Source organism: Ambystoma mexicanum, assembly GCF_040938575.1.
Source record: "Ambystoma mexicanum isolate Mex_15411 chromosome 12 unlocalized genomic scaffold, UKY_AmexF1_1 Mex_chr12_unloc.1, whole genome shotgun sequence".
NCBI lineage: Eukaryota > Metazoa > Chordata > Amphibia > Caudata > Ambystomatidae > Ambystoma > Ambystoma mexicanum.
The window spans coordinates 5,863,125-5,881,720 of record NW_027182322.1 but is presented as its reverse complement, the minus strand read 5'-3'; the positions used below and the strand labels follow the sequence as shown (position 1 = coordinate 5,881,720).

At 45.8% G+C, this 18,596-nt stretch overlaps 5 non-coding genes across 5 annotated transcripts; all 5 read right to left on the bottom strand.

The window, feature by feature from the left end:
- Nucleotides 1-1,203: 1,203 nt before the first annotated feature.
- Nucleotides 1,204-1,275, bottom strand: TRNAH-GUG (transfer RNA histidin (anticodon GUG)). Its single transcript has one exon. It is a non-coding gene; the product is annotated as a tRNA-His (tRNA).
- Nucleotides 1,276-3,435: 2,160 nt separating this feature from the next.
- TRNAH-GUG (transfer RNA histidin (anticodon GUG)) lies at nucleotides 3,436-3,507 on the bottom strand. The gene has a single exon. It is a non-coding gene; the product is annotated as a tRNA-His (tRNA).
- A 4,512-nt stretch (nucleotides 3,508-8,019) lies between these two features.
- TRNAH-GUG (transfer RNA histidin (anticodon GUG)) lies at nucleotides 8,020-8,091 on the bottom strand. Its single transcript has one exon. It is a non-coding gene; the product is annotated as a tRNA-His (tRNA).
- Nucleotides 8,092-12,603: 4,512 nt separating this feature from the next.
- Nucleotides 12,604-12,675, bottom strand: TRNAH-GUG (transfer RNA histidin (anticodon GUG)). The gene has a single exon. It is a non-coding gene; the product is annotated as a tRNA-His (tRNA).
- Nucleotides 12,676-15,074: 2,399 nt separating this feature from the next.
- Nucleotides 15,075-15,146, bottom strand: TRNAH-GUG (transfer RNA histidin (anticodon GUG)). The gene has a single exon. It is a non-coding gene; the product is annotated as a tRNA-His (tRNA).
- Nucleotides 15,147-18,596: the final 3,450 nt, after the last annotated feature.

The following is an 18,596-nucleotide window of genomic DNA, read 5'->3' as shown; positions in this document are numbered from 1 at the left end:
TTCATACGGGGATCATATCTCCTCCCTGTCTCACCCTCATGCAGGGATGCATGACCAATGCTCCTTCCCTTCTCGCCTGCATACATGGATGCACGTTCACGCCTCCTCCTTTTCTCGGCTTCATACGGGGATCATATCTCCTCAATGTCTCACCCTCACTTCCAACATGTGTAACTTCTTGTTCTCTTTGACGTCTGGGGCATGGGTGGCTACTGCACAGCTCTAGATGTCGCCCACCTGCAAGGTGCTATGGAAAGCACTTTTCCACATTGGACGTGCTATATTAACCCCCTCTCCCCAAATACAATAAAAATAAAGAAATATATGTGCTTCCATAATGTCTACCTTCTAATGTTTCATATGTGTAAGCACATTGTCCTCCTCCTGACCACATTCTAAAACTATGTGCAAATTGTTCCTTCCATAAACTGTCACTTCCTTGGCCCTTTATTTATAATGACTGTTATACTCTCTCTCTTTCCGCCACAGTATAAAAAAGCCTAGCACACCTCATGATTGGACTAAGAAATTCCTGTCATTTAGTTGGAAATGATTTTCCCATTATCCCCAAAAACTCCTCACTGTGTCTAAGAACGCTTTTTTTCACAGGACAATACAGATCAGATTGACTTGAAAGGTCCTTTCACGCGACTACAGAATGCCTCTCATTCCACTAAAAGATACGCCAGTGCCTACAATAGCCTAGGACTAGACTATGAGTCCCAATGTAGAAAGACCACAAGTCCACAGATATGCCTGTTTATTTAAACATCTGTATTATCATCAGCGTGTGACTGTAAAGGCGGGACCTCGCGCTCTCTGTAACGCGCTCCATTGGCAACATCAGTTTAATGTCGTTGGTTCAATCCCTCGCGGATGTTGTTTTTATTCCCATTTGTAACTGGGAAATACTGTCGCTGCAATACATATGTCTTAATCAAGCTAGTGGTTATTGACGTAAATGGCAGTGTTATAATGTTTCATGTACTGCAAATGTCACCACATAATGCGCTCTTAATTAGATTTGGTTGAAATACATTACAGTCACCCGATGAAAAAGTGTGGAAAGAGCATTAAAGAAACAAAAGGTTCATAACAGTAACAGGACATATCGAATTGTTTCAGTCCTCCACAGAGATTGCCAATGTATTAATGGAAATTCTAAAATATCTGCCCAACTGCCGTGACATTGCCTCACCGCAATGCCGTGACTCGGATTCGAACCGAGGTTGCTGCGGCCACAACGCAGAGTACTAACCACTATACGATCACGGCGAGCTACTTGGGCTGCTACAATGTGTCGTTCCACCTCTATCATAAGCTGTACTCCATCTGTGATGTCATGACTCATGTTTGAATTAAAGGTTGGTTGTGATGTTATCCAGGAGAATAAGTGGACACCTGATCCCCAGTCACTTATTTAAGATCTCAATAATCAAGTCAGAATCCAAATGAAAGTCATCAAAGTGGAGCCAATTAGAAATAATATAGTTACACAAACCTGGCAATCGTGCGGCAGCCAGGGCCGATAATGGCCCGCCAGCCTGAGAGCAGGAAAGTGTGAGAGCAGTGATGGTCTTGTGAGAGTTTACAGCTGTTATTGACCCTGTCCCCTTCCATTGCAGAGTTTTCTCCCTATAAGAAGTGCAGAGGCTCCCTCCGGGGTGCTAATAGTAAATTTATTTTTTTGCGCAGGAGAAGTGCTCTTCACCAATTGCACGTGCCAAATCACCCGAAGGCCACCACCATAAAATTCAGGCATTCATGTTCATGCGTCCTCCATGTTATGTCCTTATAAAGGGATGCATGTTCATGATGACTCCATGTCACACCTGCATACAAGGATGCATGTTCATGCCGCCTCATTCTCTTGGCTTCATACAGGGATTTTATCTCCTCCCTGTCTCACCCTCATGCAGGGATGCATGACCAATGCTCCTTCCCTTCTCGCATGCATACATGGATGCACGTTCATGTCTCCTCGTTCTCTCGGCTTCATACAGGGATTTTATCTCCTCCCTGTCTCACCCTCAGGAAGGGATGCATGATCAATGCTCCTTCCCGTCTCGCCCGCATACATGGATGCACGTTCACGCCTCCTCCTTCTCTCGGCTTCATACGGGGATCATATCTCCTCCCTGTCTCACCCTCATGCAGGGATGCATGACCAATGCTCCTTCCCTTCTCGCCTGCATACATGGATGCACGTTCACGCCTCCTCCTTCTCTCGGCTTCATACGGGGATCATATCTCCTCCCTGTCTCACCCTCATGCAGGGATGCATGACCAATGCTCCTTCCCTTCTCGCCTGCATACATGGATGCACGTTCACGCCTCCTCCTTTTCTCGGCTTCATACGGGGATCATATCTCCTCAATGTCTCACCCTCACTTCCAACATGTGTAACTTCTTGTTCTCTTTGACGTCTGGGGCATGGGTGGCTACTGCACAGCTCTAGATGTCGCCCACCTGCAAGGTGCTATGGAAAGCACTTTTCCACATTGGACGTGCTATATTAACCCCCTCTTCCCAAATACAATAAAAATAAAGAAATATATGTGCTTCCATAATGTCTACCTTCTAATGTTTCATATGTGTAAGCACATTGTCCTCCTCCTGACCACATTCTAAAACTATGTGCAAATTGTTCCTTCCATAAACTGTCACTTCCTTGGCCCTTTATTTATAATGACTGTTATACTCTCTCTCTTTCCGCCACAGTATAAAAAAGCCTAGCACACCTCATGATTGGACTAAGAAATTCCTGTCATTTAGTTGGAAATGATTTTCCCATTATCCCCAAAAACTCCTCACTGTGTCTAAGAACGCTTTTTTTCACAGGACAATACAGATCAGATTGACTTGAAAGGTCCTTTCACGCGACTACAGAATGCCTCTCATTCCACTAAAAGATACGCCAGTGCCTACAATAGCCTAGGACTAGACTATGAGTCCCAATGTAGAAAGACCACAAGTCCACAGATATGCCTGTTTATTTAAACATCAGTATTATCATCAGCGTGTGACTGTAAAGGCGGGACCTTGCGCTCTCTGTAACGCGCTCCATTGGCAACATCAGTTAAATGTCGTTGGTTCAATCCCTCGCGGATGTTGTTTTTATTCCCATTTGTAACTGGGAAATACTGTCGCTGCAATACATATGTCTTAATCAAGCTAGTGGTTATTGACGTAAATGGCAGTGTTATAATGTTTCATGTACTGCAAATGTCACCACATAATGCGCTCTTAATTAGATTTGGTTGAAATACATTACAGTCACCCGATGAAAAAGTGTGCAAAGAGCATTAAAGAAACAAAAGGTTCATAACAGTAACAGGACATATCGAATTGTTTCAGTCCTCCACAGAGATTGCCAATGTATTAATGGAAATTCTAAAATATCTGCCCAACTGCCGTGACATTGCCTCACCGCAATGCCGTGACTCGGATTCGAACCGAGGTTTCTGCGGCCACAACGCAGAGTACTAACCACTATACGATCACGGCGAGCTACTTGGGCTGCTACAATGTGTCGTTCCACCTCTATCATAAGCTGTACTCCATCTGTGATGTCATGACTCATGTTTGAATTAAAGGTTGGTTGTGATGTTATCCAGGAGAATAAGTGGACACCTGATCCCCAGTCACTTATTTAAGATCTCAATAATCAAGTCAGAATCCAAATGAAAGTCATCAAAGTGGAGCCAATTAGAAATAATATAGTTACACAAACCTGGCAATCGTGCGGCAGCCAGGGCCGATAATGGCCCGCCAGCCTGAGAGCAGGAAAGTGTGAGAGCAGTGATGGTCTTGTGAGAGTTTACAGCTGTTATTGACCCTGTCCCCTTCCATTGCAGAGTTTTCTCCCTATAAGAAGTGCAGAGGCTCCCTCCGGGGTGCTAATAGTAAATTTATTTTTTTGCGCAGGAGAAGTGCTCTTCACCAATTGCACGTGCCAAATCACCCGAAGGCCACCACCATAAAATTCAGGCATTCATGTTCATGCGTCCTCCATGTTATGTCCTTATAAAGGGATGCATGTTCATGATGACTCCATGTCACACCTGCATACAAGGATGCATGTTCATGCTGCCTCATTCTCTTGGCTTCATACAGGGATTTTATCTCCTCCCTGTCTCACCCTCATGCAGGGATGCATGACCAATGCTCCTTCCCTTCTCGCCCGCATACATGGATGCACGTTCATGTCTCCTCGTTCTCTCGGCTTCATACAGGGATTTTATCTCCTCCCTGTCTCACCCTCAGGAAGGGATGCATGATCAATGCTCCTTCCCGTCTCGCGCGCATACATGGATGCACGTTCACGCCTCCTCCTTCTCTCGGCTTCATACGGGGATCATATCTCCTCCCTGTCTCACCCTCATGCAGGGATGCATGACCAATGCTCCTTCCCTTCTCGCCTGCATACATGGATGCACGTTCACGCCTCCTCCTTCTCTCGGCTTCATACGGGGATCATATCTCCTCAATGTCTCACCCTCACTTCCAACATGTGTAACTTCTTGTTCTCTTTGACGTCTGGGGCATGGGTGGCTACTGCACAGCTCTAGATGTCGCCCACCTGCAAGGTGCTATGGAAAGCACTTTTCCACATTGGACGTGCTATATTAACCCCCTCTCCCCAAATACAATAAAAATAAAGAAATATATGTGCTTCCATAATGTCTACCTTCTAATGTTTCATATGTGTAAGCACATTGTCCTCCTCCTGACCACATTCTAAAACTATGTGCAAATTGTTCCTTCCATAAACTGTCACTTCCTTGGCCCTTTATTTATAATGACTGTTATACTCTCTCTCTTTCCGCCACAGTATAAAAAAGCCTAGCACACCTCATGATTGGACTAAGAAATTCCTGTCATTTAGTTGGAAATGATTTTCCCATTATCCCCAAAAACTCCTCACTGTGTCTAAGAACGCTTTTTTTCACAGGACAATACAGATCAGATTGACTTGAAAGGTCCTTTCACGCGACTACAGAATGCCTCTCATTCCACTAAAAGATACGCCAGTGCCTACAATTGCCTAGGACTAGACTATGAGTCCCAATGTAGAAAGACCACAAGTCCACAGATATGCCTGTTTATTTAAACATCAGTATTATCATCAGCGTGTGACTGTAAAGGCGGGACCTTGCGCTCTCTGTAACGCGCTCCATTGGCAACATCAGTTAAATGTCGTTGGTTCAATCCCTCGCGGATGTTGTTTTTATTCCCATTTGTAACTGGGAAATACTGTCGCTGCAATACATATGTCTTAATCAAGCTAGTGGTTATTGACGTAAATGGCAGTGTTATAATGTTTCATGTACTGCAAATGTCAACACATAATGCGCTCTTAATTAGATTTGGTTGAAATACATTACAGTCACCCGATGAAAAAGTGTGCAAAGAGCATTAAAGAAACAAAAGGTTCATAACAGTAACAGGACATATCGAATTGTTTCAGTCCTCCACAGAGATTGCCAATGTATTAATGGAAATTGTAAAATATCTGACCAAATGCTGTGACATTGCCTCACCGCAATGCCGTGACTCGGATTCGAACCGAGGTTGCTGTGGCCACAACGCAGAGTACTAACCACTTTACGATCACGGCGAGCTACTTGGGCTGCTACAATGTGACGTTCCACCTCTATCATAAGCTGTACTCCATCTGTGATGTCATGACTCATGTTTGAATTAAAGGTTGGTTGTGATGTTATCCATGAGAATAAGTGGACACCTGATCCCCAGTCACTTATTTAAGATCTCAATAATCAAGTCGGAATCCAAATGAAAGTCATCAAAGTGGAGCCAATTAGAAATATTACAGTTACACAAACCTGGCAATGGTGCGGCAGCCAGGGCCGATAATGGCCCGCCAGCCTGAGAGCAGGAAAGTGTGAGAGCAGTGATGGTCTTGTGAGAGTTTACAGCTGTTATTGACCCTGTCCCCTTCCATTGCAGAGTTTTCTCCCTATAAGAAGTGCAGAGGCTCCCTCCGGGGTGCTAATAGTACATTTATTTTTTTGCGCAGGAGAAGTGCTCTTCACCAATTGCACGTGCCAAATCACCCGAAGGCCACCACCATAAAATTCAGGCATTCATGTTCATGCGTCCTCCATGTTATGTCCTTATAAAGGGATGCATGTTCATGATGACTCCATGTCGCACCTGCATACAAGGATGCATGTTCATGCCGCCTCGTTCTCTTGGCTTCATACAGGGATTTTATCTCCTCCCCTGTCTCACCCTCATGCAGGGATGCATGACCAATGCTCCTTCCCTTCTCGCCCGCATACATGGATGCACGTTCATGTCTCCTCGTTCTCTCGGCTTCATACGGGGATTTTATCTCCTCCCTGTCTCACCCTCAGGAAGGGATGCATGACCAATGCTCCTTCCCGTCTCGCCCGCATACATGGATGCACGTTCACGCCTCCTCCTTCTCTCGGCTTCATACGGGGATCATATCTCCTCCCTGTCTCACCCTCATGCAGGGATGCATGACCAAGGCTCCTTCCTGTCTCGCCCGCATACATGGATGCACGTTCACGCCTCCTCCTTCTCTCGGCTTCATACGGGGATCATATCTCCTCCCTGTCTCACCCTCATGCAGGGATGCATGACCAATGCTCCTTCCCTTCTCGCCTGCATACATGGATGCACGTTCACGCCTCCTCCTTCTATCGGCTTCATACGGGGATCATATCTCCTCCCTGTCTCACCCTCATGCAGGGATGCATGACCAATGCTCCTTCCTGTCTCGCCCGCATACATGGATGCACGTTCACGCCTCCTCCTTCTCTCGGCTTCATACGGGGATCATATCTCCTCCCTGTCTCACCCTCATGCAGGGATGCATGACCAATGCTCCTTCCCTTCTCGCCTGCATACATGGATGCACGTTCACGCCTCCTCCTTCTCTCGGCTTCATACGGGGATCATATCTCCTCAATGTCTCACCCTCACTTCCAACATGTGTAACTTCTTGTTCTCTTTGACGTCTGGGGCATGGGTGGCTACTGCACAGCTCTAGATGTCGCCCACCTGCAAGGTGCTATGGAAAGCACTTTTCCACATTGGACGTGCTATATTAACCCCCTCTCCCCAAATACAATAAAAATAAAGAAATATATGTGCTTCCATAATGTCTACCTTCTAATGTTTCATATGTGTAAGCACATTGTCCTCCTCCTGACCACATTCTAAAACTATGTGCAAATTGTTCCTTCCATAAACTGTCACTTCCTTGGCCCTTTATTTATAATGACTATTATACTCTCTCTCTTTCCGCCACAGTATAAAAAAGCCTAGCACACCTCATGATTGGACTAAGAAATTCCTGTCATTTAGTTGGAAATGATTTTCCCATTATCCCCAAAAACTCCTCACTGTGTCTAAGAACGCTTTTTTTCACAGGACAATACAGATCAGATTGACTTGAAAGGTCCTTTCACGCGACTACAGAATGCCTCTCATTCCACTAAAAGATACGCCAGTGCCTACAATAGCCTAGGACTAGACTATGAGTCCCAATGTAGAAAGACCACAAGTCCACAGATATGCCTGTTTATTTAAACATCAGTATTATCATCAGCGTGTGACTGTAAAGGCGGGACCTTGCGCTCTCTGTAACGCGCTCCATTGGCAACATCAGTTAAATGTCGTTGGTTCAATCCCTCGCGGATGTTGTTTTTATTCCCAATTGTAACTGGGAAATACTGTCGCTGCAATACATATGTCTTAATCAAGCTAGTGGTTATTGACGTAAATGGCAGTGTTATAATGTTTCATGTACTGCAAATGTCACCACATAATGCGCTCTTAATTAGATTTGGTTGAAATACATTACAGTCACCCGATGAAAAAGTGTGCAAAGAGCATTAAAGAAACAAAAGGTTCATAACAGTAACAGGACATATCGAATTGTTTCAGTCCTCCACAGAGATTGCCAATGTATTAATGGAAATTCTAAAATATCTGCCCAACTGCCGTGACATTGCCTCACCACAATGCCGTGACTCGGATTCGAACCGAGGTTGCTGCGGCCACAACGCAGAGTACTAACCACTATACGATCACGGCGAGCTACTTGGGCTGCTACAATGTGTCGTTCCACCTCTATCATAAGCTGTACTCCATCTGTGATGTCATGACTCATGTTTGAATTAAAGGTTGGTTGTGATGTTATCCAGGAGAATAAGTGGACACCTGATCCCCAGTCACTTATTTAAGATCTCAATAATCAAGTCAGAATCCAAATGAAAGTCATCAAAGTGGAGCCAATTAGAAATAATATAGTTACACAAACCTGGCAATCGTGCGGCAGCCAGGGCCGATAATGGCCCGCCAGCCTGAGAGCAGGAAAGTGTGAGAGCAGTGATGGTCTTGTGAGAGTTTACAGCTGTTATTGACCCTGTCCCCTTCCATTGCAGAGTTTTCTCCCTATAAGAAGTGCAGAGGCTCCCTCCGGGGTGCTAATAGTAAATTTATTTTTTTGCGCAGGAGAAGTGCTCTTCACCAATTGCACGTGCCAAATCACCCGAAGGCCACCACCATAAAATTCAGGCATTCATGTTCATGCGTCCTCCATGTTATGTCCTTATAAAGGGATGCATGTTCATGATGACTCCATGTCACACCTGCATACAAGGATGCATGTTCATGCCGCCTCATTCTCTTGGCTTCATACAGGGATTTTATCTCCTCCCTGTCTCACCCTCATGCAGGGATGCATGACCAATGCTCCTTCCCTTCTCGCCCGCATACATGGATGCACGTTCATGTCTCCTCGTTCTCTCGGCTTCATACAGGGATTTTATCTCCTCCCTGTCTCACCCTCAGGAAGGGATGCATGATCAATGCTCCTTCCCGTCTCGCCCGCATACATGGATGCACGTTCACGCCTCCTCCTTCTCTCGGCTTCATACGGGGATCATATCTCCTCCCTGTCTCACCCTCATGCAGGGATGCATGACCAATGCTCCTTCCCTTCTCGCCTGCATACATGGATGCACGTTCACGCCTCCTCCTTCTCTCGGCTTCATACGGGGATCATATCTCCTCAATGTCTCACCCTCACTTCCAACATGTGTAACTTCTTGTTCTCTTTGACGTCTGGGGCATGGGTGGCTACTGCACAGCTCTAGATGTCGCCCACCTGCAAGGTGCTATGGAAAGCACTTTTCCACATTGGACGTGCTATATTAACCCCCTCTCCCCAAATACAATAAAAATAAAGAAATATATGTGCTTCCATAATGTCTACCTTCTAATGTTTCATATGTGTAAGCACATTGACCTCCTCCTGACCACATTCTAAAACTATGTGCAAATTGTTCCTTCCATAAACTGTCACTTCCTTGGCCCTTTATTTATAATGACTGTTATACTCTCTCTCTTTCCGCCACAGTATAAAAAAGCCTAGCACACCTCATGATTGGACTAAGAAATTCCTGTCATTTAGTTGGAAATGATTTTCCCATTATCCCCAAAAACTCCTCACTGTGTCTAAGAACGCTTTTTTTCACAGGACAATACAGATCAGATTGACTTGAAAGGTCCTTTCACGCGACTACAGAATGCCTCTCATTCCACTAAAAGATACGCCAGTGCCTACAATTGCCTAGGACTAGACTATGAGTCCCAATGTAGAAAGACCACAAGTCCACAGATATGCCTGTTTATTTAAACATCAGTATTATCATCAGCGTGTGACTGTAAAGGCGGGACCTTGCGCTCTCTGTAACGCGCTCCATTGGCAACATCAGTTAAATGTCGTTGGTTCAATCCCTCGCGGATGTTGTTTTTATTCCCATTTGTAACTGGGAAATACTGTCGCTGCAATACATATGTCTTAATCAAGCTAGTGGTTATTGACGTAAATGGCAGTGTTATAATGTTTCATGTACTGCAAATGTCACCACATAACGCGCTCTTAATTAGATTTGGTTGAAATACATTACAGTCACCCGATGAAAAAGTGTGCAAAGAGCATTAAAGAAACAAAAGGTTCATAACAGTAACAGGACATATCGAATTGTTTCAGTCCTCCACAGAGATTGCCAATGTATTAATGGAAATTCTAAAATATCTGCCCAACTGCCGTGACATTGCCTCACCGCAATGCTGTGACTCGGATTCGAACCGATGTTGCTGTGGCCACAACGCAGAGTACTAACCACTATATGATCACGGCGAGCTACTTGGGCTGCTACAATGTGACGTTCCACCTCTATCATAAGCTGTACTCCATCTGTGATGTCATGACTCATGTTTGAATTAAAGGTTGGTTGTGATGTTATCCATGAGAATAAGTGGACACCTGATCCCCAGTCACTTATTTAAGATCTCAATAATCAAGTCGGAATCCAAATGAAAGTCATCAAAGTGGAGCCAATTAGAAATATTACAGTTACACAAACCTGGCAATGGTGCGGCAGCCAGGGCCGATAATGGCCCGCCAGCCTGAGAGCAGGAAAGTGTGAGAGCAGTGATGGTCTTGTGAGAGTTTAGAGCTGTTATTGACCCTGTCCCCTTCCATTGCAGAGTTTTCTCCCTATAAGAAGTGCAGAGGCTCCCTCCGGGGTGCTAATAGTACATTTATTTTTTTGCGCAGGAGAAGTGCTCTTCACCAATTGCACGTGCCAAATCACCCGAAGGCCACCACCATAAAATTCAGGCATTCATGTTCATGCGTCCTCCATGTTATGTCCTTATAAAGGGATGCATGTTCATGATGACTCCATGTCGCACCTGCATACAAGGATGCATGTTCATGCCGCCTCGTTCTCTTGGCTTCATACAGGGATTTTATCTCCTCCCCTGTCTCACCCTCATGCAGGGATGCATGACCAATGCTCCTTCCCTTCTCGCCCGCATACATGGATGCACGTTCATGTCTCCTCGTTCTCTCGGCTTCATACGGGGATTTTATCTCCTCCCTGTCTCACCCTCAGGAAGGGATGCATGACCAATGCTCCTTCCCGTCTCGCCCGCATACATGGATGCACGTTTACGCCTCCTCCTTCTCTCGGCTTCATACGGGGATCATATCTCCTCCCTGTCTCACCCTCATGCAGGGATGCATGACCAAGGCTCCTTCCTGTCTCGCCCGCATACATGGATGCACGTTCACGCCTCCTCCTTCTCTCGGCTTCATACGGGGATCATATCTCCTCCCTGTCTCACCCTCATGCAGGGATGCATGACCAATGCTCCTTCCCTTCTCGCCTGCATACATGGATGCACGTTCACGCCTCCTCCTTCTATCGGCTTCATACGGGGATCATATCTCCTCCCTGTCTCACCCTCATGCAGGGATGCATGACCAATGCTCCTTCCTGTCTCGCCCGCATACATGGATGCACGTTCACGCCTCCTCCTTCTCTCGGCTTCATACGGGGATCATATCTCCTCCCTGTCTCACCCTCATGCAGGGATGCATGACCAATGCTCCTTCCCTTCTCGCCTGCATACATGGATGCACGTTCACGCCTCCTCCTTCTCTCGGCTTCATACGGGGATCATATCTCCTCAATGTCTCACCCTCACTTCCAACATGTGTAACTTCTTGTTCTCTTTGACGTCTGGGGCATGGGTGGCTACTGCACAGCTCTAGATGTCGCCCACCTGCAAGGTGCTATGGAAAGCACTTTTCAACATTGGACGTGCTATATTAACCCCCTCTCCCCAAATACAATAAAAATAAAGAAATATATGTGCTTCCATAATGTCTACCTTCTAATGTTTCATATGTGTAAGCACATTGTCCTCCTCCTGACCACATTCTAAAACTATGTGAATTTTGTTCCTTCCATAAACTGTCACTTCCTTGGCCCTTTATTTATAATGACTGTTATACTCTCTCTCTTTCCGCCACAGTATAAAAAAGCCTAGCACACCTCATGATTGGACTAAGAAATTCCTGTCATTTAGTTGGAAATGATTTTCCCATTATCCCCAAAAACTCCTCACTGTGTCTAAGAACGCTTTTTTTCACAGGACAATACAGATCAGATTGACTTGAAAGGTCCTTTCACGCGACTACAGAATGCCTCTCATTCCACTAAAAGATACGCCAGTGCCTACAATAGCCTAGGACTAGACTATGAGTCCCAATGTAGAAAGACCACAAGTCCACAGATATGCCTGTTTATTTAAACATCAGTATTATCATCAGCGTGTGACTGTAAAGGCGGGACCTTGCGCTCTCTGTAACGCGCTCCATTGGCAACATCAGTTAAATGTCGTTGGTTCAATCCCTCGCGGATGTTGTTTTTATTCCCATTTGTAACTGGGAAATACTGTCGCTGCAATACATATGTCTTAATCAAGCTAGTGGTTATTGACGTAAATGGCAGTGTTATAATGTTTCATGTACTGCAAATGTCACCACATAATGCGCTCTTAATTAGATTTGGTTGAAATACATTACAGTCACCCGATGAAAAAGTGTGCAAAGAGCATTAAAGAAACAAAAGGTTCATAACAGTAACAGGACATATCGAATTGTTTCAGTCCTCCACAGAGATTGCCAATGTATTAATGGAAATTGTAAAATATCTGCCCAACTGCTGTGACATTGCCTCACCGCAATGCCGTGACTCGGATTCGAACCGAGGTTGCTGCGGCCACAACGCAGAGTACTAACCACTATACGATCACAGCGAGCTACTTGGGCTGCTACAATGTGACGTTCCACCTCTATCATAAGCTGTACTCCATCTGTGATGTCATGACTCATATTTGAATTAAAGGTTGGTTGTGATGTTATCCATGAGAATAAGTGGACACCTGATCCCCAGTCACTTATTTAAGATCTCAATAATCAAGTCGGAATCCAAATGAAAGTCATCAAAGTGGAGCCAATTAGAAATATTACAGTTACACAAACCTGGCAATGGTGCGGCAGCCAGGGCCGATAATGGCCCGCCAGCCTGAGAGCAGGAAAGTGTGAGAGCAGTGATGGTCTTGTGAGAGTTTACAGCTGTTATTGACCCTGTCCCCTTCCATTGCAGAGTTTTCTCCCTATAAGAAGTGCAGAGGCTCCCTCCGGGGTGCTAATAGTACATTTATTTTTTTGCGCAGGAGAAGTGCTCTTCACCAATTGCACGTGCCAAATCACCCGAAGGCCACCACCATAAAATTCAGGCATTCATGTTCATGCGTCCTCCATGTTATGTCCTTATAAAGGGATGCATGTTCATGATGACTCCATGTCGCACCTGCATACAAGGATGCATGTTCATGCCGCCTCGTTCTCTTGGCTTCATACAGGGATTTTATCTCCTCCCCTGTCTCACCCTCATGCAGGGATGCATGACCAATGCTCCTTCCCTTCTCGCCCGCATACATGGATGCACGTTCATGTCTCCTCGTTCTCTCGGCTTCATACGGGGATTTTATCTCCTCCCTGTCTCACCCTCAGGAAGGGATGCATGACCAATGCTCCTTCCCGTCTCGCCCGCATACATGGATGCACGTTCACGCCTCCTCCTTCTCTCGGCTTCATACGGGGATCATATCTCCTCCCTGTCTCACCCTCATGCAGGGATGCATGACCAAGGCTCCTTCCTGTCTCGCCCGCATACATGGATGCACGTTCACGCCTCCTCCTTCTCTCGGCTTCATACGGGGATCATATCTCCTCCCTGTCTCACCCTCATGCAGGGATGCATGACCAATGCTCCTTCCCTTCTCGCCTGCATACATGGATGCACGTTCACGCCTCCTCCTTCTATCGGCTTCATACGGGGATCATATCTCCTCCCTGTCTCACCCTCATGCATGGATGCATGACCAATGCTCCTTCCTGTCTCGCCCGCATACATGGATGCACGTTCACGCCTCCTCCTTCTCTCGGCTTCATACGGGGATCATATCTCCTCCCTGTCTCACCCTCATGCAGGGATGCATGACCAATGCTCCTTCCCTTCTTGCCTGCATACATGGATGCACGTTCACGCCTCCTCCTTCTCTCGGCTTCATACGGGGATCATATCTCCTCAATGTCTCACCCTCACTTCCAACATGTGTAACTTCTTGTTCTCTTTGACGTCTGGGGCATGGGTGGCTACTGCACAGCTCTAGATGTCGCCCACCTGCAAGGTGCTATGGAAAGCACTTTTCCACATTGGACGTGCTATATTAACCCCCTCTCCCCAAATACAATAAAAATAAAGAAATATATGTGCTTCCATAATGTCTACCTTCTAATGTTTCATATGTGTAAGCACATTGTCCTCCTCCTGACCACATTCTAAAACTATGTGCAAATTGTTCCTTCCATAAACTGTCACTTCCTTGGCCCTTTATTTATAATGACTGTTATACTCTCTCTCTTTCCGCCACAGTATAAAAAAGCCTAGCACACCTCATGATTGGACTAAGAAATTCCTGTCATTTAGTTGGAAATGATTTTCCCATTATCCCCAAAAACTCCTCACTGTGTCTAAGAACGCTTTTTTTCACAGGACAATACAGATCAGATTGACTTGAAAGGTCCTTTCACGCGACTACAGAATGCCTCTCATTCCACTAAAAGATACGCCAGTGCCTACAATAGCCTAGGACTAGACTATGAGTCCCAATGTAGAAAGACCACAAGTCCACAGATATGCCTGTTTATTTAAACATCAGTATTATCATCAGCGTGTGACTGTAAAGGCGGGACCTTGCGCTCTCTGTAACGCGCTCCATTGGCAACATCAGTTAAATGTCGTTGGTTCAATCCCTCGCGGATGTTGTTTTTATTCCCATTTGTAACTGGGAAATACTGTCGCTGCAATACATATGTCTTAATCAAGCTAGTGGTTATTGACGTAAATGGCAGTGTTATAATGTTTCATGTACTGCAAATGTCACCACATAATGCGCTCTTAATTAGATTTGGTTGAAATACATTACAGTCACCCGATGAAAAAGTGTGCAAAGAGCATTAAAGAAACAAAAGGTTCATAACAGTAACAGGACATATCGAATTGTTTCAGTCCTCCACAGAGATTGCCAATGTATTAATGGAAATTCTAAAATATCTGCCCAACTGCCGTGACATTGCCTCACCGCAATGCCGTGACTCGGATTCGAACCGAGGTTGCTGCGGCCACAACGCAGAGTACTAACCACTATACGATCACGGCGAGCTACTTGGGCTGCTACAATGTGTCGTTCCACCTCTATCATAAGCTGTACTCCATCTGTGATGTCATGACTCATGTTTGAATTAAAGGTTGGTTGTGATGTTATCCAGGAGAATAAGTGGACACCTGATCCCCAGTCACTTATTTAAGATCTCAATAATCAAGTCAGAATCCAAATGAAAGTCATCAAAGTGGAGCCAATTAGAAATAATATAGTTACACAAACCTGGCAATCGTGCGGCAGCCAGGGCCGATAATGGCCCGCCAGCCTGAGATCAGGAAAGTGTGAGAGCAGTGATGGTCTTGTGAGAGTTTACAGCTGTTATTGACCCTGTCCCCTTCCATTGCAGAGTTTTCTCCCTATAAGAAGTGCAGAGGCTCCCTCTGGGGTGCTAATAGTAAATTTATTTTTTTGCGCAGGAGAAGTGCTCTTCACCAATTGCACGTGCCAAATCACCCGAAGGCCACCACCATAAAATTCAGGCATTCATGTTCATGCGTCCTCCATGTTATGTCCTTATAAAGGGATGCATGTTCATGATGACTCCATGTCACACCTGCATACAAGGATGCATGTTCATGCCGCCTCATTCTCTTGGCTTCATACAGGGATTTTATCTCCTCCCTGTCTCACCCTCATGCAGGGATGCATGACCAATGCTCCTTCCCTTCTCGCCCGCATACATGGATGCACGTTCATGTCTCCTCGTTCTCTCGGCTTCATACAGGGATTTTATCTCCTCCCTGTCTCACCCTCAGGAAGGGATGCATGATCAATGCTCCTTCCCGTCTCGCCCGCATACATGGATGCACGTTCACGCCTCCTCCTTCTCTCGGCTTCATACGGGGATCATATCTCCTCCCTGTCTCACCCTCATGCAGGGATGCATGACCAATGCTCCTTCCCTTCTCGCCTGCATACATGGATGCACGTTCACGCCTCCTCCTTCTCTCGGCTTCATACGGGGATCATATCTCCTCCCTGTCTCACCCTCATGCAGGGATGCATGACCAATGCTCCTTCCCTTCTCGCCTGCATACATGGATGCACGTTCACGCCTCCTCCTTTTCTCGGCTTCATACGTGGATCATATCTCCTCAATGTCTCACCCTCACTTCCAACATGTGTAACTTCTTGTTCTCTTTGACGTCTGGGCCATGGGTGGCTACTAAACAGCTCTAGATGTCGCCCACCTGCAAGGTGCTATGGAAAGCACTTTTCCACATTGGACGTGCTATATTAACCCCCTCTCCCCAAATACAATAAAAATAAAGAAATATATGTGCTTCCATAATGTCTACCTTCTAATGTTTCATATGTGTAAGCACATTGTCCTCCTCCTGACCACATTCTAAAACTATGTGCAAATTGTTCCTTCCATAAACTGTCACTTCCTTGGCCCTTTATTTATAATGACTGTTATACTCTCTCTCTTTCCGCCACAGTATAAAAAAGCCTAGCACACCTCATGATTGGACTAAGAAATTCCTGTCATTTAGTTGGAAATGATTTTCCCATTATCCCCAAAAACTCCTCACTGTGTCTAAGAACGCTTTTTTTCACAGGACAATACAGATCAGATTGACTTGAAAGGTCCTTTCACGCGACTACAGAATGCCTCTCATTCCACTAAAAGATACGCCAGTGCCTACAATAGCCTAGGACTAGACTATGAGTCCCAATGTAGAAAGACCACAAGTCCACAGATATGCCTGTTTATTTAAACATCTGTATTATCATCAGCGTGTGACTGTAAAGGCGGGACCTCGCGCTCTCTGTAACGCGCTCCATTGGCAACATCAGTTAAATGTCGTTGGTTCAATCCCTCGCGGATGTTGTTTTTATTCCCATTTGTAACTGGGAAATACTGTCGATGCAATACATATGTATTAATCAAGCTAGTGGTTATTGACGTAAATGGCAGTGTTATAATGTTTCATGTACTGCAAATGTCACCACATAATGCGCTCTTAATTAGATTTGGTTGAAATACATTACAGTCACCCGATGAAAAAGTGTGCAAAGAGCATTAAAGAAACAAAAGGTTCATAACAGTAACAGGACATATCGAATTGTTTCAGTCCTCCACAGAGATTGCCAATGTATTAATGGAAATTGTAAAATATCTGACCAAATGCTGTGACATTGCCTCACCGCAATGCCGTGACTCGGATTCGAACCGAGGTTGCTGTGGCCACAACGCAGACTACTAACCACTATACGATCACGGCGAGCTACTTGGGCTGCTACAATGTGAAGTTCCACCTCTATCATAAGCTGTACTCCATCTGTGATGTCATGACTCATGTTTGAATTAAAGGTTGGTTGTGATGTTATCCATGAGAATAAGTGGACACCTGATCCCCAGTCACTTATTTAAGATCTCAATAATCAAGTCGGAATCCAAATGAAAGTCATCAAAGTGGAGCCAATTAGAAATATTACAGTTACACAAACCTGGCAATGGTGCGGCAGCCAGGGCCGATAATGGCCCGCCAGCCTGAGAGCAGGAAAGTGTGAGAGCAGTGATGGTCTTGTGAGAGTTTACAGCTGTTATTGACCCTGTCCCCTTCCATTGCAGAGTTTTCTCCCTATAAGAAGTGCAGAGGCTCCCTCCGGGGTGCTAATAGTACATTTATTTTTTTGCGCAGGAGAAGTGCTCTTCACCAATTGCACGTGCCAAATCACCCGAAGGCCACCACCATAAAATTCAGGCATTCATGTTCATGCGTCCTCCATGTTATGTCCTTATAAAGGGATGCATGTTCATGATGACTCCATGTCGCACCTGCATACAAGGATGCATGTTCATGCCGCCTCGTTCTCTTGGCTTCATACAGGGATTTTATCTCCTCCCCTGTCTCACCCTCATGCAGGGATGCATGACCAATGCTCCTTCCCTTCTCGCCCGCATACATGGATGCACGTTCATGTCTCCTCGTTCTCTCGGCTTCATACGGGGATTTTATCTCCTCCCTGTCTCACCCTCAGGAAGGGATGCATGACCAATGCTCCTTCCCGTCTCGCCCGCATACATGGATGCACGTTCACGCCTCCTCCTTCTCTCGGCTTCATACGGGGATCATATCTCCTCCCTGTCTCACCCTCATGCAGGGATGCATGACCAAGGCTCCTTCCTGTCTCGCCCGCATACATGGATGCACGTTCACGCCTCCTCCTTCTCTCGGCTTCATACGGGGATCATATCTCCTCCCTGTCTCACCCTCATGCAGGGATGCATGACCAATGCTCCTTCCCTTCTCGCCTGCATACATGGATGCACGTTCACGCCTCCTCCTTCTCTCGGCTTCATACGGGGATCATATCTCCTCCCTGTCTCACCCTCATGCAGGGATGCATGACCAATGCTCCTTCCTGTCTCGCCCGCATACATGGATGCACGTTCACGCCTCCTCCTTCTCTCGGCTTCATACGGGGATCATATCTCC